Source organism: Cyprinus carpio, chromosome B19 (genome assembly GCF_018340385.1).
Source record: "Cyprinus carpio isolate SPL01 chromosome B19, ASM1834038v1, whole genome shotgun sequence".
NCBI lineage: Eukaryota > Metazoa > Chordata > Actinopteri > Cypriniformes > Cyprinidae > Cyprinus > Cyprinus carpio.
Window position 1 is genome coordinate 20,494,639 of NC_056615.1, and position 27,422 is coordinate 20,522,060.

Consider the following 27,422-nt stretch of genomic DNA (forward strand, 5'->3'; position numbering starts at 1 on the left):
GTTCTCATTCTCCTCTTGCTATATATTCCTTATGCACGTTTACTGCATATCAAGAGAGATATTCTCAGTGGTTTAAAAACACCCTAGAAAGAGGCCAGTGCCAGCTGGCTTTACTGTATTAATGAAATTTTGCCTGTGGGTGATGAAAGTCTCTCTTTTAAGCTTTTGAATAAAACCACAGTTGAGATATCTGTTTAATCAGATGACAATGCATGTCTGTGGTGCAGTATTGACTTCATGCATGAAATTTCCATTGATTCCTTCTTTCTCATGTCTAACTTTGATTTATAATGGCCTTGAAAGACCTTGGGAAATAATCTTCAGGCATTATTTTACCCTCAATGCACCGATGTTTGTTTTTTTGTGAGGAAGACTGGCTCCCTGTTGGTTAAAGATGCAATCGCATTATCGCTGCAACAGCAGCCCTTGAATCTGAGGAATTGCTTTCATGGCAAAAATACCCTAGTGACAGAATAACCACCCACGTAATGAATAAGGAACCACAGTCTCTAATACATGCACCTCCTCTGTGTTGTTCAGACCACAGGGATGTTTGAAGCGACTACATAACTGGTGCTGATAATCAGCACTTCTTCTCTACCTGACGATGTGTGGGCGAACAGTGGCTGGTGTGTCGTCTTTCTCCTCCCCTTTTTTTCTCTCTCAGAGGAAAAAAAAACACCTGAGGAACATGTGAGCAAATGAACACATGAAGCTGCATATCTTCAGAGTTTTGCCAAGGCATAAAAATAAATACATCACACGGCGTACTAGATTAAATAGTCACACCAGCCTTGCTGGAGTCCTTACAATTTTACAGTCGATCAAAGTGCTGCTTTGCATATATATATATATAATATATAGCCTATATATATATATATATATATCTATATATTTTCCTGATCCATTTCTCCGATTAACAATCTTCCAAGTTTGGTTGGACAAGACCTGATTAATTGGCCAGTATTAGACTATTTGGAATAATAAATTATGGCAATTATTATTTTCCTGTAAAATATCTTTAATAATTTCTTATGGGGGTTCATTATGGTCTTTTTGTCAGGATCCAATGCCCACCACCACTTTATAGATAACAGTTTGTATACCCTTTATGTGAGTTTACAAACCATATGTCAACTGATATTGCAAATGCTCTCCTTACAAATATTTTAGGTGGATTTATTTCAAATATTGTGTAAAACATGTGGAACCTTAGCAATTTTGTATATGCTTTAATTGCTATCTGATCTTAGAGTTCCTTACAAATAGGCTGCATACATGGATCTTATTCAGGTAGGTGTCATATTTTTTTCACAAATGAAAAGAAGGCTGTGAGGAAAAATCAATAAGATGACACGGGTAAATTCAGGTAAATTAGGACACACAACTTTTTTTTGCCTTTGAGAGATGACTGGGACAAAAATGTCCCAATCAACCTGAACTACCCTAAATAAGGTGCATTCTGACCAAAACATGTCAGATAGACCCATAAATAGTCATTGCCCTCATTAGCCACATTAACTATTTTTCCCTTTAAGGTTTTTATTGCCCTGAAAGTGTGTCACATAATGAAACAATCAAAAAAATTACAAAGAAAATGTTATGTGACATTTTAAAACCTTAGGCTAAGTCCGAGATAGTCAGTCCATTTCTTCACTCTCTGACAGAATCTATATGCTTTGATCGATTAGTTCAGGTCTGTCATCCTGCAGACCTGTTCCTAGATAACTGTGATTTGTCTCTTGATCAATATTGAGCACGTCCTGTCGGCTAATTCCTGCTTCACCATCGTTTATTCATATGAACACAACTGTCTGTTAACGCCCCCTCACTCACCGCCTCTCCAGAGCGCCTCTAATAATTACGACCGAAAAGCAACAGGGATACATGTCTGAACTGCTAAGGTAAGGCGAAATAAAACATCAAGCAGTTACATTTCATGTGATTTGACACAATTTGTACAACACATAGCCTGTTTGTTCATAGAATTTCAGAAATGAATCGTGAAATTTAATGGACGCTCTGTGGTCACTTTTCTTGACGCGCGAAAGCTTTAGTCGATTGTAAAAGCGATTTATTTAGAATTCGTTTTTGTGTTATTTATATATCGTTTTGAAGAACGTGTTTTATGCTCTTCTATACACAGTTTTTTTGTGAACATTGTGAAATTGCTAAATCGTTTGACTCGCGCCTCGATGGCAAACGCGCGAGCTCAATGGAGACGCGCGCGCGGACCTGAACGCTTCTATTTCAAGCTCTCAGGAGAGAACACATCTGTCAGTCATTTTGATAAACTGAGGGCGATCAGTCATTGGATTTATGTTGTATCATCCCCTTTAAGGCGAAAACAAACAATCATTGATCGACCGAAGGTCCGCTGGCACTGCAATATCTCTACGTGTTGCTCTAGTGGCACTGACCTATACAACACAAGAGATGTTAATTGACACTTTACTTGACGAGTTTGGTGATAAATTACATTTATACCCGTATGTTAGGCTATATCATTATAAAATGGTTAAGTCTACCTTAAAATGATTGGATGCTTCTTCATTCATTTATTCATTCGTTTCATTCATTCACTCACACCAAATGTCTCTTGGCGCTCCTTAACCTACTGTGTCAATGCGTTTTAATGAAAATGCGGTCACTTTAAATGGCTCTAAAATGCCTTATATGTAACAACAGCAATAATGAAAAGCAATGGAAAACTGGCTGCATGTGCAGTTAAATCACTGGTTTGTAGAGGTTTATTCCTCTTGTTGTATGAGCTAGGCAAGGTGTGAACCGTTCCTGCAAGGCGTTTAAATCCTCTGTTGTTTCTATCAGACATGACACATGGTTGCCATGTTATGTGAATGTTTCACTGCTGGGAGGCCATTAGTGCCCTACAGAAGCTCATTCGCATATGTATCATTAAAACACTAGCTTGCCTTTTCTCCACAGACTTGGCCTGCTGTTTTAGTGCCCCGAAGTATTTTTTATAGTATTTCTGTATTTTATATTTAGAAATTAAAAAAAAAAAAAAAAAAAAAAAAAAACTTTAAAGTTATCATTGTAATTGTAGCATAATAATTATATGTATATTAATGCATAGTAATACATATGAATGGAATTTTTATTAGGATCTTTGAGTCCAAAACACTGCATGAAAACTGTAATTAGATCAAGTAAAATATTATCTTTTACAAATATGTATATAGTTATATGATACTAATAATAATAATAATAGGGATTATTATTATTATTATTATGAAATTCCTCACCATGTAAGACATTTTCAATAAAAGAGACAGAAGGTCAAAATGCATATATTATCACTATTTTTAATATTATAAATTAAAATATTGATTTTTGGCATAATACCAATAAAGTTATGTTATTATGAATTAATTATTTAATTATTATTATTGTATTTTTCTTATGTATGATTCTATATAAAATCTTATTTTTTGTTTTTCTTTTCACCAGGGTATATTATTCTTTTTCTCTTTTGTTTCATATTAAATTTATGTAGGTGTGATGTTTCCATTAGGATCTTTGCAGAGACCAAAAGTTTTGTGAGCAAAAAACCTGCATGCACTTTAATTATATTACAGAATAAATTTAAATATTATTTTAAAATGGTTTGTGGTTATATAGTGACAGATATGATCTTCTTCTTAATCTTCTTCTATATATGTGTAAAAAAAATTCTTACGAAACCCCACCGTTGCCTTAAACTTGTTTTCTTTTATTATATCAATATTTGTACATTAGAAATTAAAACACTAATTTTGTCCGTATAACAATAATAATATTTTAATTATTTATTCAGTATCTAATATTATCTATCTATCTGTCTATCTATCTACTGTCTATCTATCTATCTATCTATCTATCTATCTATCTATCTATCTATCTATCTATCTATCTATCCTATCTGATCTATCTGTCTGTCTGTCTGTCTGTCTGTCTGTCTATCTATCTATAAACACGCATACACACAAATAATTCTTGTGGTGTGAGAATTTTTCATTTGTATAATTCTGGAGGACTTTTCTTATGTGTTTATCTCATGGCATTTATCATCCTTTGTGTGTGTCCAGCTATGGTGTATGTTACCATTTGGTTTCTAGTTTCTGAGAATGAGCATGAGTGACAAGACTCTGAACATACAGAACAGAACTCTTAGTAACTGCCTATTAGAGTCTGAGCTCGTCATGGGGGGACAGATCAGCTGTCCTCACTGTGCATGTCATTACCGTATCACCATACGGCCAGAAAAGAGCGCTGATCGAAGCCACCCCCCAGGTGCGTTCTGAACATCCATGACAGTCGAGGGTTTGGCAAATCACTAGGTATGTTATAATGAATACACCCCCCCCACACACACACACACACACTAGCATCACCTCACTCACTAACATCACACACACCAACCTGTTCTGTTCTCGACTTCAGAATGCGCTGTTGCATGGTGACGGAATGGCGCACACTCTGTCTTGCTTTCTCTCTATTCTCTTTTTCTTTATATATCCCTCGTTCTTCCCGCATATGTATGGGCGACGTAACCATCTAGATTCACCGCTCGCCTGGATTAAATACATGTACTGCTGTCATGATAATGATCATTTAATGGCAAGAATGCACCCTCAAGCTGTTTTTTTTTTTCCTCCAGCGTGCACCTTAAACATGTTCTGTCTTCTTCTCTTTCAGCTCTGTTATCATCGTTTGTTCCTCCTCAGGAGGAGAAGCAGTAGGATTCCTGCCATGAAATCTCTCTAAGAGGAGAAAAGCAGCGAAACCTAGAAAATCTACACCCACCCACGGGCAGGAGACAGGGGGAGAGAGAAAGAAAGAAAGAAAGAGAGAGAGAGAGAGAGAGAGTGAGCAGAGGGGAGCGTGAAGGGGGGGGGAGAAAGAGCGAGGGATAACAGTCGATGGATGCTGCTTGGACGCTCTGGTCGGTACAATCTTCAGTGACAAGGACCGGAGAGCTGCAGGGATGGATGGGAAGGGAACAGACACATTCCTCCAGGTAATCGGATCTCATTAATGGCCGCCAGTGCTGTGAGACCACCGTGTCTTATGCTTGTTGTCATGTTTAGTGAAATGCTCTTGAGTGAGAGTCTGAACGGGGTCCGCTGGATGACGGCATCACAGCAGAGCAGCTTGCTGTTGTCTTACCGGGGAACTTTTCTTGCAGATGTCTTCAGATGTTTCAAAAGTGTTCATTGTCAGTCTTAGTTTATGTGTTCTACTTTGGTTTCTCATGATTGAGTCCATTGTGTTCGCTTGTTACTCAACTCTCTATTTGGAATACTTGATTGGTCAATTATGAAAAATCTGAGCTGTAAAATGTTTTTGTATAATATTTTGACTGTTGTCCATAGTAACATTCCAGTTGCTACTTTCATGTCACTCAGATTGAAGACATTGCCTACATTGTAATGAAACATTTGAGTTAACTAATCCAAGAAAAATAACCTTGAATTGCAGAAAATAATACTATATATATCATTTATATATATATCTTATATATATACGATATATATATATATATATATATATATATATGTATATATATATGATATAATAAACATTCTAAAATGAATTGATTTATTTTATATATATATATATATATATATATATATATATATATATATATATATATATATAATTATTATATTAATATTATTCATGAATATAATATTAATATTGCAAATAAATATACATAAAAATATATATTTATTATATATATAGAGAGAGCAAGACTGAGTGTTGTTGAGCACATTGTACTCGACTATTTTTCATAACATAAACTTCAAGTTCATTACAAGTAAAAAAAATTATAATAATCATTCAAATCACTGAGTATTTCATATCCACATTTATTTTTTAGTAAGTGAGTATCAATTTAATAAGTAGCATTAATGTGCAGTCAGCTGGACATTATTGCAAAAGTTTAGTGTTTATATTTTTTGATAATGACCAGCTGGCTGTTGAGATTCTATATATATAGAATTTATTTTATATTTTTTTTTGTATGGAATATATAGAATATTTAACATATATTTTTAGCTATTGTTTTTCATGTCAATGAATAATTTGGATCTTTTTGTACAAAAATGAAAATTAAAATTAACTGTCCATAGTTAGGAAATGGTGGCCATATTTTAAGTGTTGTTTTAAACACACAAACGTCAGTCACATGATTGCACTCATATACTCTATAATATAGAAACTATTTTAGATTCACTAAACAGAGATTTTAGTTCAAATGTTTTATTTTTTTGCAGTAAACATTCACTGGACATATTTAGCTTTATTATAAGAAACAACCTAATCTACTGCAAGGAAGCAATGGACCAAATCCCAGATATCTTTCGTCCAGATCAACATGCTTGAACAGCTCCTTATAAAAGATCTATCCATGCAAAGAAATGCTCAGTTACAACTGTCTCGTGACTGTTCACAATTACTGCCTGGCAACTATAGTACGTGCCCAATGGGACTGTGAGCAGTTTGGTCATGATCTAAATGCTATGACCTTTTTGACCTCTCTATTTCTTTAATGTATGTTCAGATGTTGCACTGGCATTTGCTCAAGATCTAAGTAACCTATATTTGGACACGCTGATGTCATTTGTGCATATTGGCTCCAAATGTCCTCACAAAATGCAACTGATCTCCCAACACTTGATATGTTCTGCAGGATCACACATTCATCTCATCTATTTCTTCCTGTAACCTTGGGCTCCGATTACAAGCTTTCTTCATGCTTTTTATTCATACCCAATTTTAACATGGTCCACTTCACCCAGCTTTCTGTTCACACTCTCTTAGCCGCTCATTTAACCGTGTTTCTGTTCCCGACTCCAGCCATTGTTTGGTGCGAGCGGGGAATTCAGGTGCTTCTCACCACTGTGGGAGCATTTGCAGCCTTCGCCTTGATGACCGTGGCCATTGGCACGGACTACTGGCTGTACGCTCGGGCCTTTATCTGCAACAGCACTGCCAACTCCTCTCAGGATGACCCCCACAACAAGGACAAGAAGGATCCTGGAGCCCCTCACCCACTCGGCCTCTGGAGGATTTGCTGCCTGGAAGGTAAATGAACAGCTGTGTTTGTGTGTGGGGGCGAAGAATGGAATGGACCATGTATGTATGTAAGGAGGAAATGATGCATGAAGGAGGTCCCCACCTGTGCAGTTTGTGTGAAAGTGATTCTTGGAAGTTATATTGCAGAAGGAAAAATGGTTGGATTTGAGATTGTGATATACGGTCTGGCTCTGTTTTGATTTTTTAGAGGAGCAGTTCAAGTGCTCAAGAGCTTTTTTCAAGTACTTTTTATGAATAACCATGAATGAACCTCTCGGGAAAGATAGTTGGAGTCAGTAAGATGCATTTATTTGATTAAAAAATACTGTAAATCTGTAATATTGTGAAAATATTTTCAGGAACCATGATTCTGACACATGAACCTTCAAAAATCATTCTAATATGCTGATTAAGAAACATTTATTATTTTATTATTATTAATGTTAAAAACAGTTGTGCTGCTTAAAAATGTTTTGTGAAAACCATGATTTTCTCCCCCAGGATTCTTTAATAAATAGAAAGAATTTTCATTCATTTGAAATAGAAATCTTTTATAAAATTTTAAAAAATATTCAGTGTTACTTTATATCAATTTAATGTATCCTTGCTGAATAAAAGTATTAATGTCCTAAATTAAAAGTACTGCTCCCAATTCTATAATTTTTCCATTATTTATTTTTTTCAGTTTTTACGTCATTTAAATTGCTATTCAAAAAGAAATCAGAATCGAATTATTGCAGAATTAAGCAGTGAGGTGACAATAGTCACAAAATAACCACAAATGCCTCATTCGTTTTGCAAAACGACTACAGCATAATAGAAATATTAAGGACACAAATTCTCTTTGAAATGTTATCACATGATCACAATCTGCTTCAAACTCTTTATAAGTCTTCAGTCTACAAATGTCAACTTGCAATTTTGGCTTCCACGTGAAAGCATTATTTTCTCCATTAGGATCTGTTTCTTCCTGACTGCAGTCATATTTATTCACTCTTAAAAAAAACAACGTATGTTAGCACATGAAGCACATTTTTTAGATTTAGGAAGCTTGTTGTTACAGAGAAAACAACACCAGGGCACTGAGTCAGAACCCTAACACAAACTGATTTCACTGTCTAGCTTTAGGGTTACTTTAGTTTAAAGTTATCAAAAGCATTGTGGGAAGCGCTGCCTCCAGATCCTTTTAACCATTGCGCTCTGCAGTGCAGGGTATCCATGTTAAGCTAGTTGTTTTAACAGTAGTTGCTCTAGCCAGGTCTCAAGAGACAGGTTTGAAACAAAAATGGGCTGTATTGTTTCCATTTGCATTAGAAACCTAGAAGAGTGCATGTCAATGGCTATGATTATGTGGTGAGTCATCACAGGTCAAAGGTGCCATGCTGCTCTTTTGTTGCATTTGCAGCATAATCAAACCAGACAAAAACAAAGTCATTTCGACTTATTATTGCTCACTTTGTTTCTCTGCTTTATACAGCGCAAACTGATCTGTTTTTTAAGGGAAATTCTTTACTAATAGTGTTTCTTACAAAATGGCACTGTCTGCTATATATGTGACCACAAAACCAGTTACAAGGGTCATTTTTTTTTTAAATTGAGAATTATACATCATTCAAAAGCTGAATAAATAGCTTTTCATTGATGTACGGTTTGTTAGGGTAGGAAAATATTTTGCCGAGATACAAATATTTAAAAATCTGGAATCTGAGAATTCAAAAAAATTAAAATATTGCGAAAATCACGGGCGAAAATCGATCATTTTGACCCATGCAATTTATTGTTGGCTGTTGCTATAAATATACTTATACTGGTTTTGTGCTCCAGGGTCACATATCAAATTTAAAATATTAATTTTGCAATAAGAATTATTTTGCAAAAGCCTCATATAAGTGTCATATTTAGTTTTTCTAAATCTGTTTTTTCAGACTGATTTTTTTATTTATTTATTTATTTTACTAATTTTTTTTATTTATTTACCATGGCACTGTATTTTCTGTGTTCCCAGTGAAAATCCAAAGTTAAAACAGTTTCATAGAAATATTAATGGCTTCTTGGTCATGCTTATATACTAGAAAAGCAAAAAAATAGGAATAAAAGCATTTTCTTTTATTTCAAACATTCTCGTTGCCATCTTGTAGCATGAAATGAAAACAGCAAGCGCTGGGAGACACTGGGCATATGCAGTGCAACAACATGTTGTCTAAAATGAATGGTTTATATCACACAGGAGAGCACTGCATGACGCCTTTGACCTGGGGTGACTCAGTCATTGACATCTACTCTGAATCCATTTCCAACAAAACACCTCACCGACTGTTTGACTGAACTCCATTCAAACACCTTTTTTTTTCTTTTAGCCTTTTGTCTGTTTTATTTATAGGGATTTTTGAAAAAATAAGACAGGAAATGATTAGGGGAGACTGGACTGGGCAATGTTGCAGGCTGAACTCAAAGTTACCCAAGCAAGTGTTGCGTTACCCATGATAAGGTGTTACTTTATTTTAGTTTGTTCAGGATTGACACTTTTGAATGGTTTCTCTCTTTGATTCTCTTTAGGATGAAGAGAGGAGTATGTTCCCAGATTAATCATTTCCCAGATGATGCTGATTATGATCAGGATGCTGCAGAGTACCTTTTACGTGAGTCAGGAGTGTTGATTTTGTGCATGTTTTATGGACTATAACTGATTTTTACATTAAAAATACAAGGGTATGGGGAAACAAAATGCATCTGAACATATGTTTTTTGTCTCTGTTTGTTTTATTTGATCTTCTCAGGTGTAGTCAGGGGCTCCAGTATATTTCCTATCCTCAGTGCCATATTATTGCTGCTAGGTGGAGTGTGTGTGGCTTCTAGTCGGTTCTACAAGACCAAAAGACACATCATTTTGGGAGCAGGCATTTTGTTTGTAGTGGCAGGTAATATTTCTCATTATGGTAGTTGTAGGATCCTAATTTACAGTAATTTGTGATGGGGCGAATTCACTAAACTTTTTTTGACACTTTTGTGTGCCGTATTTCCATGTCTTATTCACTAATTACCTACAATCCAGCAAATTATATCAGTGTTGTTATTATTAACTAGAACTTCTGTAAAACTAAAGCAAATATTTTCGTTAATTTAAATAATGTTGAAATAAAATAAATAAATAAATATTAGTTTTAAAAACGTAAAAATGTTGCAATGGCAAGTAACTGAAACAAGCTGAAGTACTAAAATTACTAAAAAAATAAATGAAAATTTTAAAAGTTAAAAAACTTAATAAAAATGATAAAAACAAAAATTTTAACTAAAATGAAACTTAAAATATAACAATAATTAAATTCTAAATATTAATAAATACGAATAGTATATAAATAATAGTAAAATAACGATTTAAAGGTCTTGTTTTTTTATATTAAAAAAAAAAAAAGTCATTATTTAAGTCAATGTGTTAAATATTAAAAAATATAAAAATAATTAAATTTCAACATTTAATCCATTGTCATTCTTTTCAGAAAATCATATCTCATTTCTATGCAAACTAAGTTTATTATAGCACATTCAAGTCAGCGCTATTAGCCTGGTGTAATTTATATTTTGCTATCATGATTAGAGATTTTATAAACAGAATTTAGTTTCAACAAACTATGTGTGAATTCACCCCAAAGTGTTTAAATCCTTGCTTTGTATTAAAAATAAAACTGCTGACCTAAACAAACAAACAAAAAAATACATTTTGTCTTGAATTGATCCAGGCCTGAGCAACATCATAGGTGTCATTGTATACATCTCGGCGGCGCTCAGTGATATCTCTCCCAAAAAGGACGAGGACAAGAAGTGGCATTACTCTTACGGCTGGTCCTTCTACTTTGGAGGCCTGTCATTCATCCTGGCGGAAGTGGTGGGCGTGCTGGCCGTCAACATCTACATCGAGCGCAACAAAGAACTGCGCTGCCGCTCGCGCACCGACCTCTTCCGCAGCACGACCTCAGCTGTGTTACGCCTGCCGGGATACCGCTTCCGCCGGCGCTCCTCCCGCTCCAGCTCACGCTCCACAGCGGAGCCCACCCGCTCCCGCGAGCAGTCCCCCACCTCCGCCATCGCTCCCAAGAACTTCGGCCCGCCCCTGGCCGCCGGCCCACCGCCCTTTTCGGTAGCCACGCTTCCCAATCCGCACACGCACTCCGGAGGTGGCATGGGGGATATATCCATGTACACGCTCGGCAGGGAAGGTAAGCCGCCCATGTACGGTACAGTCGACCGTGACACGCTCTACCAGCTGCACAATTACTTTCCGACGAGGAGGGTGGCGGCGGAGCGCTCATGACTGGAACGCTTCCTTCTCTTTCCAAGTCGAACCTGGCTGCGTCGACCAATGCCACCCTCAACACCTCGTCTTCCTCTGGCCCCCAGCAGGCACCGATGTCCGCCGGCTCCTCCGCCACCATGGAGAGGGATCGAGGGCTGGGAACCTTGGATCGGCTTGGTAAAGGAGACAGTTCAAACACTAACACTCTCAACAGGAGAACAACACCTGTGTAACGAAAGGCTGGAGGGGTAGGGAAGAGAGTGACGGGGAAAACAAGCGATCACATGAACTGGAAGTAAAGCGGGAAAGAGGGAAAAAAGAGGGTGTAGAGGGAAAAAAAAAGAGCAAGAAAGGGCTGAGAAACAAAGCAAGGTCCACTTGCAAGAGGACAAAGAAGTGAATAAGAAGGCAATACATCCTCTTTTTTCTCGTTTTTTGAACATGGTGACTTGAGTAACAGAATTCCATCCGCACTTCTTATTGATTCATGTTGAAATACTCGATGTGTGTGATGGTGATCTTTCGGTTCTTCGAGCTCTTTCAATTCCACTGCTCTATCATCAGGTTATGCCTGTAACTTATTTAGCATTCCAATATAGTTGATGTTTTTTTTTTTTATTATTATGCTAATTGTTATTGCTGGGTTAACTTATACATTATTACATTTTTATCAGGGTATTTGTTTTGCACAGTTATCCATTTTAATTGAATTCCTCTCGACTGATGAACTCAAACTGTGATTTTTTTCTTCTTGCACATGTTGACACTTTATTTCACGATGTCATTCAGTGTCAAGCATGTGTTAATTCTGCGAGAGAGTGACGACTATTATTATTATGACATTTTTAGTTTTTTACAAAGATATAATATTTAGACCTGTGGAATTTTTCATTGTAACCGTAAGTGTACAAGTAGTTAAGTCTTCATATAAATATATTTGATTAATTTATCATATTAACAGTCTTAATATTGTTACGAGGGGATAATAATTATAATGAACTACTTTTGAGACTGAAAGTCAAAAAGAGAAAAAGAAAGAGACAGAATACAGAAGTGAAAGGCGTTCATTCCAGGCGGAGCAATACGTATACCTAAAAAACCTCACCAGAAAAGACAAAAAAAACTCTATTAAATATATAGTATATTATGAAATATATATATAAAATTGTGTGTGTGTTGTGTGTGGAAAAAAACTTTTTTGGTAAAATAAAATATATTCTATGAATGTGTAAAACTGAGATCTATGTGCATACTGTTAGGCAGTTTTGACTGCAGCATATTATTTTCATGTTTATTTGTAACTTTGTATGCATGATTCATATCTAATATATGATATATTCATAATGCTCTGCTTTTTGGCTTTGTGTGCATCGTGTTTATGTGCTCATGCGGATGGATTTCGGATGACAGATGAGGGTCAAAAGGAAGGTCATCTTCAAGACCCAGAAGACTAGAAAGGGATCTGATACACCACACTTTATACTCACATATTTTTACATAAAAAAACAGACATTTATCCTCTAATTAAGTTTTAATTTTTTAATTTTTTTACCAGTCTACAACTATGGGAAGTGCAAAATGTGTATCCAAGAGGACAGCTGTACACCACCTGGTAATCATCGCCAGTGATATCCCTTAAAGGGCACCCACATAGGGCTGGCTTTTAAGAAAACTCATAAGTGACCATTTGAAATGTTTTAATAGACAACAACTCATTAAGCTTCTAATGTGAAGCACACATTTCTTGACATTAGCATTTCTCTAATGAAGCAATACTCAGCATATAAGCATAAAACATACACAAATTAGATTAATTTATTTGTAACCTTATTTAATGATATACTGTATATATTTGTAATCTGTATTTCCCAGGATTCTGGCATCACCTTCTCTGGAAATGCTGCCTTTGAATTTGGCCAGAATGAAGAATCTAAAAAATGCCTTAAAAAAAAACTGTCTAAGTAAAACAGCCAAACACACCCAGCCTTCAGGAGACGCACACACACAAATAGAGTAATTAGAAAGAAAGCAATGCATTATTGTCTGCATCTAGCTCAAGGGAAGGACATGACTGCAAGAGACAATTCTCCAGAGTGTCACGTTCACTTTATATATACTATATATATATATATATGTATATAAATGCTGTCTGAGAGGGGCCTCATTTGTGCGTGCGTGTCCATACACTTCTACACAGATATTTAGTCCTAGGCGCCCCTTACTGTACATACCTTTCAGAGAAGTGTCAGGCAATTAAATTTCACCTGCGCGTCTGTTCAAGAGAGCTGTCATCAATCTGAGTTACAGTTTGAATACGCGCCAACAGCACTCCTGTCCAAACCACATGCATTCAAAACACATCTACAGTGAAAAAAGTAGTTCAGGATCAAGCTTTTTTACTATCATATACTAATAAAAGTAGCAATTTTTTCACAGAAAAAAAAATATTGACAACACAAAAATTGGTCACCAAGTTAATACATTTCATGCATCCACACCAATGGTTTGTCAGTATAAGGATCCAGCAAGACCAAGGGATTAAAGCAGAACAAACCAGTAAATATGTGAATTTGTTTGCAAGTTACAGGCTGCATCTGAAAATTGTATGTTTTCCTACTGCAAAAAAAAAAGTATATGAATAGAGTAGCATGTCAGAATTCACAGTATTCATAAAATAGTAGGCAAAAAAGTCCCGCTACTATTCATGGCCAGAATCTGAAGTGTGCTTTCAGTTCAGGTCTCCCACAAGGCCATAGGAGAGGATTTGTGAATGGCATTGAAGTGATTTGCAACCTCAGGTCACATGACAAGATGAATGTTTTTACTGTACTTTACACCTATACTACCACACATTTATACTATATAGAGCAATAGTAATTCAAAAAGTAGTACCTACTCAGAGAGCATGCAATTTTGGATGCAGCTGTTTTGTTGTTGTTGTTTGTAGCTTTTAGTTAATAGATGTGTCCAAAATTCCATGCTGTCCGAGAAGATACTATTGTACCATTTATGAGAAATTAACTTTGGGAACATTAAAAAAGGTTTGTTCATAGTGCTGGTGGTGATGACATTTTTTGTCCAAAAGTAGAAATTAGCATCACCATGGGTCCCTCAACAAAAGAATAATTTGCAAGAGCGCGATTAAACAAAACAGTGAAGTTGTAAAAGCAGACTAGTGAATAGTTTTGTTTACCTGTTCGCATGATGACGTTTAATATTCCTGATAACCTCTGTTTCCATTTAGCCACTTGCTAGCGATCATCTTTTTTAAGACCCATCACTGATGTATTTTATGTCATAGAAAAAGCATGAAAATATATTGGCTTGTGGTCACCATAGACCTTATTTTAGGCATTTTAACCAAAAACCCATTTAAAAAAAAAAAAAACTATTGACTTCAGGATGTGGGACCAGAAGTGCTAAAATGCTAACTAATTTCTGGGTTTGGCCTACAAAAATATGTCTATTTACAACTCCTTTCCCATGGCCTCATGTGATAGTAAATTGTCCGTAGTATGCATACTTTTTTTTATTATTACTTATGTCAAAAGTTTTAACTTTTATATATTCTAGATTCATTACATGTAAAGTAAAACATTTTCAAATGTTTTTTTTTTTTTGTTGTTTGGGTGTTTTAAATTTTGATGATTAAAGCTTACAGCTCATCAACGTCAATAATCCAGTATCTCAAAATACCAGAATATTTCATAAGATCAATAAAAAAAAAGTATTTGCAAATCAGAAAAAAGTTCAAGTTCTCTAAAGTATGTTAATTTATGCACTCAATACTTGGTCGGGGCTCCTTTAGCACAAACTCCAGCATCAGTGAGGTGCGGCATGGATCAGCCTGTGGCACTGCTGAGGCATTACTGAGCCTTCAGCTCGTCTGTATTGTTGGATCCACTGTTTCTCATCTTTCTCTTGAAAATATCCCATAGATTCCATACGGGGTACAGGTCCAGGCATGTTGGATGGCCAGTCAAGCCCAGTAATATCATCTTGGAAGTGGTTTTGGCACTATGGGCAGGTACTAAAGTCCTGCTGGAAAAGGAAATCAGCATCTACATAAGGCTTGTCAGCAGATGGAAGCATAAAGTACTCCAAAAATCCTGGTAGACAGCTGCATTGATTTTGGACTTGATAAAACACAGCACCCAAATCATCACTGACTTCGGAAACTTCACACTGGATTTCAAGCAGCTTGGATTTGGTGCCACTCCTGTCTTCCTCCAGACTCCAGACCTTGATTTCCAATTGAAATGCAAAATTTACTTTATCTGAGAAGAGGACTTTGGACCACTGAACAACAGCCCAAGTTCTTTTTCTACTTAGCCCAGGTAAGACGCTTCTGACGTTGTTTCTGTTTCAGAAGTGTCTTGGTAGCCCTTTTCCTGAAGACATCTGGAGCATGGTGATCTCTTGATGCACTGACTGACTCCAGCTTCAGTCCACTCCTTGTGAAGCTTTCCCAAGTGTTTGAGTGGGCTTTGCTTGATAGTATTCTCAAGCTTGCAGTCATCCCTGTTGTTTATGCACTCTTTTCCTACCCAATTTTCGTCCTTCCAGTCAACTTTGCATTTAATATGATTTGATACAGCACTCTGTGAACAGCCACCCCTTTCAGTAATGGACCTTTCTGGGACTTACTCTCTTTGTGGAGGGTGTCAATGATTGTTCTTCCCTGACCATTGCCAAGGGTCAGCAGTCTTCCAAATTATTGAAGTTTCAAAGAACAAGAGAGACCTGGAATTTATTACTGTAGGGATGATCATTTAATGAAACTCGAAATTTTGAGATACTGGATTTTTTTGATTTTCATGAGCTGTAAGCTCTTCTCATCAAAATGTAAACAAACACAAAAAAACTTTTGAAATGTTTACTTTACATGTAATGAATCTGAAATATATGAAAGTTTCACTTTTTGAAATAAGTTAAAAAAAATAAGTTTTTGAGATGCACCTGCATAGGGAAGTAGGCATTTTCAGACACTGGACATGTCTGTTAGCTTTTAAGGTCATATGTGTACATATTATTGCATCTCTATGTTCTCCTAGTTGCCAAAGTTAGCTGGTTCGCAGATTGACACAAAGTTTAACAGTCTTTCGCTTTAAGGAAAACCAGACCAAAAGTATTTATGACATCCGTGTTGGCTGTTTGTTTGGGTTGGGTTTTGTTTGGTTGTTGGTGTTTTTTTTCTTTGTGGGTTTGTGTTGTGAAACAATCATGAATGGTACAAATTATATCCAATAATATATTCTGTCGAATAAAACATGTCCTTCCTAATAATTAATACCTGCTGCTGAACTAGCATTAGCAAGTAGCAAATAATGACTCTTAACTGTGATGTACGCTAGAGGCTACTAGCATATTTCAAAGCAATACGTGCAGCACGAAGAAAACAACAATCGTCACGCATGTTTCTTATGGTCTTTAGGAGGGCAGGTATCTCATGCGTTGGATACTGGTAGAGCGATCATTCACAGGCTGAGAGGTGTGCGTGAACTGTAAGCCGCAGAGAGTTCAAACCCAACAAAGGGCATGAGTTTAAAGATAGGGGGCCCGAACTAAAAAACAACAAGCTGTAACTCAGCAGAAGATTTCAGTTGCATTTGGCCTACCAGGAATTTATCTAGGTCACACTGTAGGTAAAAGACACCTGATATGTAACCAAAGCGGAACTGAAGTAGACCATACCCGCCATTCTGGTGTCAGTCGCAATGTGTAGGTGTAAAATGAACACTAGTGATACCAATGGCTTGGGTGGCTCTTGTAAAAGAGCGGGAACACACACTTCTAAGCCATGTTTGGGTTGAAGACATCCTACTGGAAGCGCGACTGGCCACGCTCTTAAATTGTAGGAGAAAAGCGTAAGGAGATACTTGAGATGAGTGGGATGAACAGGGAGATGGAAATCTGGACGGCGGTCACAAAAAAGAATATGGACGTGTTTCTTTGTGAACAGAGTGACAGAAAGAGAAACAAGGTATTGAAGGCACAGGTGCGTTGATGTTTATTCTGTATGATAAATTGCCATGAATCCAAGTCAGGAGAGGAATCGCGGTCACTCGATTGAGCTGGCACAAAGAGTAAGCATAGGTCCAACTGTGGTTGAGCATGCCACACATCAGAAAACGGATGAATCTTGGCTTCGGCAGATGGATGTCATTTTAAATATTTGACAAATACTGAACCGGTGATGTGTGTAATCTGAACTTGGTACAAGTGCTCCCATGCAGGAGAGAATCAACAGCAGACCCAAAACACGATTTAGCCTACAAAATCACAGCAGGAAACATATTTGCACCAAATCCTTTTTTATGACAAGGCATTGAGATCTCACACTTTTGATTTTAGAAATGTATGTGTACAGTAAGAACCTTTGAGGTCAAAAATTAGGATAATACACACTGATAATATACAACCAATATACAAGCCAAAGAATGGATGGATATTATTATGTATATTATATTTATTATATCTATAATTATATTATATTATATTATATTATATTTATTCAGATCCATCCATTTTGTTCATCGTATAATATAATATAATATAATATAATATGCAAAAAAATTAAAATATCAAAAATATTTACTTAAAAATTCACTTCAAAATTGTGCCATTTCTTATTCGCAGTCAGACAAACTAAAAGAGTTAGAATAAGATTCAGTGCATACACAGATCTTTCATCAATCTTTGATTTATAAATATGGCACTACCATTCACACTTCGCTTTAATTCTCATTTGCTAAAATGCATGTGTAACAGTAACAGACCTTTGAAGTCAAAAATTTATACAATTAAAAAACTTACACCTGAGAGGATATATAAATATAATTATAATATAATATCAATAATATAAATATAATATAATATAATATAATATAATATAATATAATTAATAATATAATTGCACAAAATTAAAATATTTATTTAAAATTCACTCAACAAATATTTGAATACAAAATGGTCACATTCCATTCAGTCAGTATTAAAAAATCATGAAAATTAGTTCAGAACCAAAACCAGAACTGATGAATATTAATAACAGAAACTACCAGAAAGACAGAAAAACATTGCTTAAAATGGGACAGAATTAGTTCCTTTGCAAAGGGAAAAAAGCACTCGAACAGGCAAATTGTGGTGCTGGGACTGTCACTGCAGACCTGCAAAAATACTTTTCATCAAAACCATTATTTGTGTAATAAAAAGGCCTAAAAAATAACTAAATAAAATGCTCAAAGTTTGACTTTAAACAGCTGCCTTCCTAGTTCGGTGGTTGCATAATTTAGCCCGACTCAGTATGATGACAGCCTATTTCTGTCATGCCACCAGAGGCAGCCAACAATGAAAGTTTGCTCATTATTATGATTGCTTTCCTCTAAACACTTTCAGTAACTGATTTCTTAGATCAGCATCAGTGTCAGCGTTACACAATGGGAAGACAGCAGGGAAGCAGCAGCAGCAGACTTGGGGCTTTTAAGTAATGCTTCTGATTTCAGTTCGCTATCTTGCTGTATTGTTTTAAGAGCGACCACCTCCCAGATGAAGAGGGCTGGTTTCAGAACCGGAGATGAATCCGCTGGGCTTTTCAACTCGTGACTGTCAGCTGCCAGACTATAAACCACAGGATGAAACCCATAACCAGATTTTCATTAGAACTGGAAGCAACCATAATGCTAAGTTCCTTTTCAAAAAAAACTAAAAACTGCCCTCTTTCTGAGAATTTGACAACATATTTCCAGCGTTGTAAAACCAACCACCTATCTATTCTCAGTATACACGTCAGTAAATAACTTTTGGACAATCAGCCAAGCACATTCTTAAATGTGTTCCTGGTGAATAATCATCACTTTATTCATTATTATTTACAATGCTGCAGTTTTCTCCAAAAATATAATAAAAAAAATAAATACAATTTGGATTGTGATCATGTTGTTGTTCAACTATGCAATTCCACACCGTTATAAAGGAAAAGTTTCGGGTCAGTCGGGCCCAGGAACAGACTAAAATTCACTCATGTATCTCAAGCAGATTTTTGTTATGGATTTCAAGTGGATTCTCTTATTTCCCCCTAATGAACGAGGACATGAAGGCTGTTTTCCACATCACAAAGGAGAGAAAAGATGAATGTGTTTTTTGGATGTTACTTTAGTGCCAACGCCCAAATCCAAAGCTTGAAAATGTCTGCATAAAAACCATAAATATAAAAAGCATTAATAAGCTTCATTTCCGTTACCTACAACTTCAAAACAGTCAGAGTTTGGAAACCAAATGATGCCAATAATGGGACTTTGTTATGCCACAATTATATGTCTACCACAGCATAACTTCCAGTATGGCTTAAGTATTTAGACTTCTGTTTACCAAAATTATAGTTCTAGAGATATTAAATATTATATCGTTTACCTCAATTATACCTCAAGCCTCATAAAAGGTTAAATATAACAGTATTTCACTCTTAAAAATGTCACAAGCAGTAAATAAACGTCAACCAAAATATACAGATTCACGTTTAAACTAGGAATAGTGTCTTATATCATTTTAAAACCACTGAAATAACCAAAATGTATAGGTTCAACCAATAATGAAAATATTGCATGAGTTTCCCCCAAAATGGTTGAAAAGTTATGAAAAAAACATGGTTTAAAGGTTAGGAGCATAGAACGTATTATTGGATATAATTATTTTAAAGGGGCGATGGGGGGGGGGGCAAATGCAAAACGGCTTGTTGTTTACACCGTTTTAAAGATTTGGATTCCGCATGTATAGCAGGACAAAGTTTCAAAAAACAAATTTGGAATGGGAGCACAGAGTATTTCTGTGCCCAAAAATCATGACTTCTGGGTTCGTAGTACAAATTTCAGAGAGTTTTTTTCAATCATGGCTCTTCATGACGGTAGACGAGGTTGGAACTCCTTATATGGGCATGTTCTCCTGATGCTGTGCACGGCGACCTTGGCTCTGGGAATATGTCTCCAAAGAAGTGTGGTTTTGGTTTGTAACGGGAAAGATAACTTTGTTGCAGCTTCCTAAAGGAGAACCAGGCATTATGTAAACAGTGGATACAGTTTGTTTTCCGGGGGCACGCCAGGCAACGGAGTTTCACAAGTGGGTTTGTTGAGAATGTGTTTTTCTAACAACACGGCCAGTTTGACGATGGATTTGCACATCGTTAGATACTGAAAGAGGGGAGGGTCCCAGCTTTTAAAGATCCCAGTCATGATTCAGAACTGCCATGATTAGTAAGTTTGACCGGCCATCAAATAATCATTCGGTGCTCAAGTGCTCCGTCAACTCTTTAGCTCCGCCTCCAGCAGCGCGGCTGTTTCCAGAGGCGAATCGTAATAGCTGTATCTTTCTTTTATAATATTGATAAAACCTAAAGGACTTTTGGAGATATGAAGGTGCAGAGTACATACTATAGGTACTCAAGAATTAACATGAGGGGACGGGTGAAACTGTGTTGTGTTATGCCCCCGTAAGCATCCATCTCCTAATATTCATATACCTCTACCCAAAATGTCTGGCCACACGTCGTGGGTACATTTCCAACCAGCATCCTCTTATAGTGCCAACTTATGCACAATATCATCACGCATTGCCCCAATATTGGTTTTATATATCACCCAGATATAACCAGGATTTTCTGTTGTTGGTCTGTCTCCACCTTTATTCAAGAGGCTTCAGTGCAAATCTGAAATGGAAGTGCACTTCAGCACCACCACAACCACTAGATGCTCACTGTTTTTATTAGGTAGCAACTTTTTTCCCAGGACTGTATGGAAGAGCAAGGACCAAGAACAAGAACCCCCCGCGACCAATGACCAGAGCCCCAGCACAGCCCACACACGTCCCTGACCCTTTTACATTTCATGATGTAGAGGTCTGGATTGGTCACTTGCTAAGAAAGACAGCACTGATTGGTGGAACAACTATGAGGCAGAGGAAGGATTAAGGACACCTGTTGGCCCAAACGACAGAGAGGGGAAAAAAAAAGACATACCATCCGCTGTATACAAACTTATGTTGCTTGGCTTTTATTAGCAATGTGGGCATTTAGGGGAATTGTCTTTTCTGAATGACCTCTGTCAAAGCCTGGTGTTAGGAATACATTGTTTGGCTAGTTCTGCTTTTGAAAAATAAATGAATAAATCAATAAATCTCTTGGTCTTAATGGTTATTACCCTAAATTTATAAATTATATATATATGTAACTTTGGTGAAATTTTCCTAGAATTTGTTTCTACGCCATTTTTTTTCCACATGTGGTTTAGCATAAATGGACTGTTATAGGGATGTGAACCAACTCTGATCAACTATGTATTTTAAACGAAACAGAACCCCATACTAATATTAAAATCAGTTGTATACCACTCATGTTCACTGTTCTGTGGTCCGTATGGAGGTTTTTTCATATTATTATTATTAAACCCTTTTTCCGCAATGATGCATTAAAATAGAATCAAAACGTGACATAGTAATGATCTTATTATAAGTAAAAAAAAATTCAAATGGGGCTACAACAAATGCTGTACTTTTAGAAATCGAAATGCATCACGGTTTCACCAAAAAAAGAAAAAAAAAAAATGTTAAGGCACAACTTCTTTTTAACATTGATAATACGACAATGTTTCTTCGAGCAGCAAATCATCATTCAGAATGAGTTTTGAAAGCATCATGTGACACTGAAGAAAAACTCTATAAGTTACATTTTAAAAACTATATATTATTACTTTTAATACTATTGCTGTTTAACTGTATTTCTGATCAAAATAAATGCAGCACCTGGTGAGCATAAGGACACTTCTTACCGGACCCCAAGGCTTTTGAAAAAAAAAAAACCAGTAGTGTATGAAGATTCCCAAACAAATGAACTTAAATCACTTTGGATTAAAAGCATCATGTGAATGCATTTGTATTATTAGTTTAGAGGTGTTAGCCAAGGGCATATAATGTTACCTGACAGTATGAAGCAGGCTTGCGGCTTGGCTTCAAGAAGAAACTGAACCCCTTGCTTACTGACATGATAATGCAGATAGTTCCCATCACCATCAGGAAAAAGGACTAATGATAGCACTAGCTATGGCCGACGCTACTGTCAGATCTGTTGGGAGGGAACGAGGAGTCCTAACAAATATGCCAGTAAATATGATGGCATAATGCACACACACTGAGCTGAAATTAACATTTCAACCTGTTTAAATATTTACGTACATTTTTCATTGTTAGTTCATGTTAAGTAATGTTAACAAATAGAATCTTACTGTAAAATGTTACCGAACTTTGGTACCAAAATGGTTCAAAACACCTCGTAAGAACTCTTTCTCTGTAGGAACGTAATTGAAGTAATTTCCTCATTTATTCAAATATGTTCCATACCACCCTTATGTCTTCTTAAACCTAGTGTCTTTTTTTATGTTTAATATGGAGTATATATCCGTATAATCCCTTAGAGAAATATATTGCACCACATAAACACTTCTGAAGACACTTTTTAATAGAGTTCAAAACGCTGAATCCATTTTAGAGTTTTAACGCAAAACTTTAAAAGCCTTACAGTGGTTTGGTATTTTTAAAGTATTTCAAACTTGTAATTGCCATGAAAATAGCCAAGGGAAGCTGGCCATGGCATTTCAATCTCCAATTCAACCAATCATTTCTTTTATTTTATTTTATTTCCATCATATTAGTTATTCTTGCTATTTATTGCTGCTCATATCACCTCTAGGCTAACCTATCGTCGGTTTTGGTGGAAAAATGCATATATGGGGTCAGCGACTTAGGGGACAGACACAATTAGTGCTACGTATCTAAAAGATAGAGAGGAGGATGTGGGATGACTCACCCTTTTCTGGCGTTTTCTGAAATCAGGACAATGTTCTCTCCCAGTGGTGTAGAACTTAAAGAAAGGTGCAATTGTCGATTCTAAATGTGGATCCAAAAAGGTGATGTTTATTCTGACAGATTATTCAGAATTCTCCTACTCCAGTTGAGAACATTTATTTATTTATTTATTTTTACAAAAGATCTTACCTCCATCGTGAGTGCAAAGGCCCACATATCTCATTGTTTGGGGTCCATATCTGATACCCCAGAATGTCTTGGTACAGGCATTTCCATAAGCACATAATGTGCTTGACAGGACAAGTTGGATGTTTGTAGGAAAGCTCTTGGATGGTTTAAGCTCCACCCAGAACTCTCGTTTCCCACCCCGAGCACAGTAAGCATGATGCCGGTTACAGCCTATGAACACGTCAGCTGATTTTGCCCTCTTGGCTTTCACTAAATTCCATCTACAGAACGCTAGATGTGCGTTCTGTCTTCGGCATTTACGTTCCACCGCCTCTTGATCCCAAAAAGCCCTTCCAGCCCACCGGACGTTTGGGTGCCCCCCAGCCGATGTATTCACAGTCCTTATCTCTTCATCCGGAACAATGAACATGGACCACATGATTGATTTGCAGCTTCAGAGATCCAGACAATGAATGAGAGGCTTATTTGGAACGGCATTAGTTTCCTAGATGTTGAGGTCAAAGTAATCAGATGGGAGGCCAAACAAAGACAGTTAGTGATGGGAGAAGTCTGAGTTGATTGATCCAGCGTGATCAATCTGGGCCCGGCTAATGGTTTCTAATGAGGCTTCATTCAGAGCAGATGCGGTTTGAGAGATGTTAATAACGGAGGCGTTAAGGCCAGCTGAAGGATGCTGGGAGTGTAGGACCTTTGCCCATTCCTACAAAGAGTGCTGACATTTTGACTGCTAATACAGCTTCTTGAAGGATGTGAATGGTGAGATGATGAAGTCAGGGGTTGGTCAGGTTGCTTACTCTAAAAATCAAGAACTTGTGAAACAGTGAATCAACTTAAGACATTTTTATGAGGAGAATGTTTAATACCGAGGATAATTGGTAATCAACATATATGCTAACGTGATAATGTCTCAAGACGTATTCAATCATAATGTTTTAGGTTATTGGCAGCATTCATCAATTGGATCAATTGGGCCAGTAAGTTTTGAAATCATCATTTGAAATAATAAAGATATTTTAATCGTTTTTGTTAATGTTGACTTTCACATTTCTTATGTGTCTTTAGAGTGTTACATGTATAGACCCCCCTCAAATTACTTTTTTTGTTATTTTTCTTGTAAAATTTTTTTGTTTCTTTAAAATATACGAGCATATTTTGAGATACCCCCTAAGCCCCCCTAAATTTTGCCATCATAAGAAATAAATTAACATTTTTAAAAATATAACACACACATACAAAAAAAACCTGTGTTTTTAAATAATAAAAATAATAATATTTCACAATATATGCATTTTCACTGTATTTTAGATTTTTTTGAATAAAGTAAATTCAGCGTTGAAATGGCATCAGAGAACTTCTTTCCTTTCTTTCTGTGCTCAGAGATCACATGTTCACAACAAACCCCCATGATTTTGATTTCAAAGTAATGGTCTCCCCCACTGTAGACCCCACCCACAATAAAAGTACGCCATTGGTCTAATTTCTGATAATATCCAATAGATGTTTGGCACAGATTAATCAGAAACCAAAGAGTTGGTTATAACCAGCCAAGATATAAACCACAGCAAGAGTATAGCCTTTAGGTAACAGAAGAGGAGAGAGGCGAAAAAAAAACAATCAACATGACTTGTTGTTCAGGCAATACCATGTTTGTTACCTAGTACATTAGTAATAAAAGCACACAAGCTCCATACTGACGCAACATGACATTTTTCTGCCAAAACAATATTAATGACTTTTCAATTGTACCTTAACAGTGCTGCTAAAGCATGTACTGGTTTACAGTGAATCACAAGATCACAAAAACAAGCAGCTGACCTGTCGAGTGTCCCTACTACATGTAGGGGGTTTCTGTGAGATGGACAGAAAGTCCGTAAGAGAGGGGTTTTAAAGAGGGGAGGACAATCGATATGGCACAGCGCGTAGTATTTAGGGGTGGGGTGTTGTCTGTAGGTTCTGGAAAAAGACACGTCCATGTTCCGGGGTGCATAATGATCGTCCAATGGATTTTTTTGGGGACGTTGGCAACCGGGTCTGTTTTCTGTTTTGTCAGTTGTTACTTGTCATGGCTGCTCTGGTGATATTTTAATGTGTGTCTCCATTCCAGCAGGATGTTTGTATCTTCTTCGTGCGTCGCTATGTGTTGCAGTACGCGCATGAGCAGTTCTTGATTTTTTTTTTGAGTCTATTTTAGAAATGCCACCGGTTAATGACATTAAAAAATCGTTGCACCAAGCCCACTCGTGAGAGCTGAGGTTACAGCAGCCTCATGCATGTGACTGTGGTGGTTTGTGAAGCCGCTTCAGGGAAATGAGGCCTGCAATCCTGAAGCAGCAGTGTCAATGTTCAGTATCGTTCGAGCATAGCAATTTACACTTTAAATGTTTGTTGATTTCTACTGCCTGCAACAGCACAAAGAGTATAGCTTATCTTGTCCACGGTGCATAATTAATTATTATTATTATTATGTTCTTTCTGATTGATTCAAGTATAAATTGTATACATTCTCGTAAGAATATCACATTTGACAGAATTATTGTATTATATTTACATTATTAGGACCTGTTTTGTTATGTCTGTTGATGTAGAATTAATCATTACAGGTAAATTGGGTTTATAAGAAGACTGGAACCTGAACACCTGATAAAACAGTGCAGGTAAACTCGGGGGTTTATAAAGACGGGACGAGGAACACCTGGAGAAAACGGGCAGGGCCAGGGTTATCGTTCTCTTGGACATGTGGTAGATTTGAATTCTGTGGTACTGTGAATTATCTGGTCCACAATCTGTGTGAGGGGCGGGTGTGGGGGGGTTATGTTTGATACAGAGGAACGTAAGTAACGAGCGAGCTAGCGACCTATCGAGCTATCGAGCGATCGTAGCTATCGGGTGAGGGCCCTGCCAATCCGGCCGGCCGGCCATCCATTTAGTGATCTTAGGGACAGAGTTTCTGGGAAATGATTAAATAAGTTTAAGGAATTCCACCCCAAAATGAAAATTTTGGGGTGAAATTTACAGCTATTTACAGATGTTTACAGATGTTATTTAATTTATCTATTTACAGATGTTATGTAAACCTGAGTTATGTGGATTAGCCAAATGTAAAGTCCCCTTTTGATGTCACAGTGGAATATCAAGTGAATTACAACAAAGGTCGCCTACTATACAGTGTCCCACTGGGTTAAATATATTTACATTCATTCCTTCATGAGCATTTCACATATTCAAACAGCCAAGATTCGGCTTAGGCAGAACGAATACCTCAGTCACCAGTCTTTCTTTCAATACAGTGATGATAAATGGCAGTCATCTTTTGTAGAAAGAACGTCAAGCGTTACGATGTAACGATGTCAGGGTGAGTAAAAGATGACAGGTGAACTATTGTTCATGTATGCTGTTGAGATGATTGCAGCTTCAACATGCTTGCGATCCAATCTGTATTCAGTCCATTCGATGGATCTATGATGGACTGACATGGGTGGTGCTCATTTGTATTATGTAGCCTTATCAGACCAACAAGAAAGGAGAGTCAGCGAGAAAGATACAGACACTGTGCTGCAGTCTTATGTGCTCAGCATGGCGATGGCTCTGATTTTTGCACTCACTAACCTCTATGGAACCCCTTGCGGTACCAACAATGTCCAGTAGGTGGCGCCACTACACAGCAGTGCCTCAACACGTCTCCAGAAATCCAATCAGCCTATTAAACAGGGTATAATATAACATCTGCCTATTTTTATAATGGCTGTCAGTGTCAGAAAATTAATCCCCTATAACAGGGGTCACAAACTCAAATTAGTTTTGTGCCACAAGCCAGATGGTTTCTATTAGGGGCAACAAACACATGCGCTTAACAAGCCTGAAATGTAACTGTATATGCATTACTGATCAACAGTTTGTGGTCAGTAAGATTTTTGATTTAGCTGATTATTTATTTTTATTAAAGAAATGAATGCAGTCCTTCAGCAGGGATGCAGTAATGGATTCCAAATGACAGTATTATATTATATAT

General features: G+C 36.7%; 1 protein-coding gene and 1 pseudogene across 3 annotated transcripts in view; both read left to right on the forward strand.

Moving 5' to 3' along the window:
- LOC109083778 (CCR4-NOT transcription complex subunit 3-like) overlaps window positions 1-27,422 on the forward strand; it is a 367,831-nt gene that overhangs the window by 156,227 nt on the left and 184,182 nt on the right. The gene's annotated exons all lie outside the window — the stretch shown is intronic.
- LOC122140613 lies at window positions 1,689-11,676 on the forward strand (annotated as a pseudogene).